General features: G+C 47.4%; 1 protein-coding gene across 1 annotated transcript in view; it reads right to left on the bottom strand.

The window, feature by feature from the left end:
• IGSF11 (immunoglobulin superfamily member 11) overlaps positions 1–2628 on the bottom strand; it is a 160329-nt gene that overhangs the window by 29082 nt on the left and 128619 nt on the right. The window lies entirely within an intron of this gene.

Genomic DNA, 2628 nt, shown 5'->3' with positions numbered 1-2628 from the left:
CTGTTAGAAAAGTCAACAGTGAAATATTACAGATAGATTAAACCCCAATATAATTACTTAATTTATTGAGAGTTAATGTCCTGGTCCCTCATTGACAAGGAAGAATCAGAGGGAGGTGAAATTGTTAAGCAGTATTATTGCTCCCAGCTCAAGTTCAAGCTGTTCGCTTTCCTTTGGGACTTTCACAGCTCAGAGATGTGAACTGCACAGCAGAGGTAGATGCCAGCAAACACAAACGCATCCCTAGGAGCGTGTGGGGGTGTGAGGGAGCCTGGTCATGGCTCTGCCCGAGAACCTGGCATCCTTTCCAAATGCCAGCCACTCCAGGCAGCCTGAACAGCCCTACACTTCAGTGTTTCTATCATGGTTGCACACACGGGTCTCCAAGCACCTCACCGGAGAGGGAACCGTTGTTGTCTCCGTTCACCCAACGAGAAAGACTGCAACAAGCAACTGACCTCCAGCATCACCCAGCAGTTTAGGGAGGCAGAGGATCACAGTCATGGGAGGCCAGGAGCTCAGAGCGTTAACTGCTTCACCAGATTGCCTCGCTTTTTGTAAAAAAAAAGGTGAAGATGAAGCCTCACAGCTCATCAAAAAGCCCAGAGATGGATGTGAACCCATGCAAAATACCGGCAACTCCACAGATTCAGAGAAGAGCAGTAAACATGATTAAAGGGCTGGGGAAATTGATTCCTGGGGAGGGAAAGAGAGCTAAATATGTATAGCTGCCCAGCTATACCCAGAGGAGCATACTTAACCTGCTACAAGTATTTGATGGAAGAATAATTGTCCTAGGAGGAATAAAGGTCTTACAGCTATGAAGAATAGGGTGAAATTAAAAGGATAGAGATTTAGCCTCTGATGGGCTCACTCGATAATGGAGATGCTGACCTGTCTCCCTGAGGAAAGCCTGTTGCTTCGCTCATGTGGAGCTGTCTGGGAGACAATCATTCTCTGGTACGGCAGTGGGCTCTGGAGGTTTTCCCAGCCCTATTTACTTGGTTTCTGTGGACTAACAGAGGTTTCCTGTCTCAGTAGCCTGTCACCAGGGGTCAGGTGGGTTTTTGTTTTATAAATTCCGATGACAGCTAAGGGATACCTGGCAAATCTATATCACTGGAGAGTCTAACCAAACATCCACCTCCAGAGACACAAAGCTACGGTGATAATAGACAATGCCTCCAGCCCTTCACTCTAGAGGAAGAGGCATTGTTATCCTTGTCAGAAAACTGAGGGACTGAAATCTAGCTTTTCTTATCATTAAGGAGATATTGCAGATGGGTGTTTGCTGTAAAACATCATGATGGCAGAGCACAGAATCACGCGATCTGAAAGCAGGAAAAAATATAGCAGTTGTGAGAAGAGGCTGTTGCGGTGCAGAAAGGAGGCTTCACTACGCAGAGGTGGTGAGCAAAGGCTTAGCCCACCCAGTGCCTCGCACGCCACTGCCTGCTGCTGAACGCAATGAGATCAAGCGGTCTGGGCTTGGCGCCTAAGGGAACCAAGGGCACTGCATCCACCTACCTCAGGCAGTGGAAGATGGCCCATCCCTTGAACATTCATTGATTTATGCAGTAAGGATACAGAGTCATGTGGGGCACATGAAAACTGCCTGTCTACAACGTGAAAGGAAGCGTCTGTAGGGAACAGGCAGAGAGCAGGGGCCAAAGGCATCACTGAGACCACCTTTGTGGAGGGTGTTCTTCATAGATCTCCAGTACTCAGAGTATCTTGCGCCCCACACTTGCAGGATGGGGTCTGTACCTTTTCCCATCTCCCCAAACCCAGAGTATTTTCTGCATGCATTGGCAAGGGTTGTCATTATAACCTGCTGTCTCCTCTGAACTGCTCACGGTCTTCTACTGGGAGAAACTATTTTTCCACCTGTTTCTAACCTTCAGTCTCCTCTGCCTAGCACCAAGACAAAGGAACACAATGGTTTTGGGAGACTGTTACCTGTTTCCCACACCTGCTTTCCTCGCCTTTCGGGCTTGTTCTCATACTCAGAGAAAACCTACCCTCAGGCCATATCTGTTATTCATTTGCTTTAACTAAAATATCCTGACCTGAAGCGCATGCCTGCTAACCTGCAAGCATTTTAAGGGAATACACCATGGTACAAGATTCTGCTTTGCTCTGCTCTGCACTCCTGGGTCTAATATATACTGTGTTTCACATCAGGCAACACAAGAAATGTGGGACTGGAGCAGGGATTGAACTAAAAAACTTCCAGTTTTCATCTCCTATGACATGACAAATGTGTCCAGCACCATTTCCAAAACATTGTTTGATAAAATAGAGGTCACGCAGGTAGATGCTGTGATCAGAAGAGGCGAAATATGGCTGTGATGGCACAAAAGTATGAGAAACCACGAAGCGAGAAGACTTGGATTTAGGTTTTCATTAGGGTTTTGATAACACAGCAGTATGAGTGAGAAGAAGGACTTAACCATTTGCTTCTGTTAGACACTACCTGGGATCGGCTTTGCTTGGCAGAACGCTGCTTCTCCCCTGAAACATTTGTGACTGTCGCGATAAGAGAGCTCTGCAGGGCAGGGGTGACAGCCCTGCCTCCAGGAGGCCAGCCGAAATTTCCCTTCCAAGTTCCCTGCGGGAAGAACTGTG

This window comes from Falco punctatus (genome assembly GCF_963210335.1).
Source record: "Falco punctatus genome assembly, chromosome: 6".
In the NCBI taxonomy this organism is placed as follows: domain Eukaryota; kingdom Metazoa; phylum Chordata; class Aves; order Falconiformes; family Falconidae; genus Falco; species Falco punctatus.
This window is presented reverse-complemented; position numbering and strand designations above follow the sequence as displayed.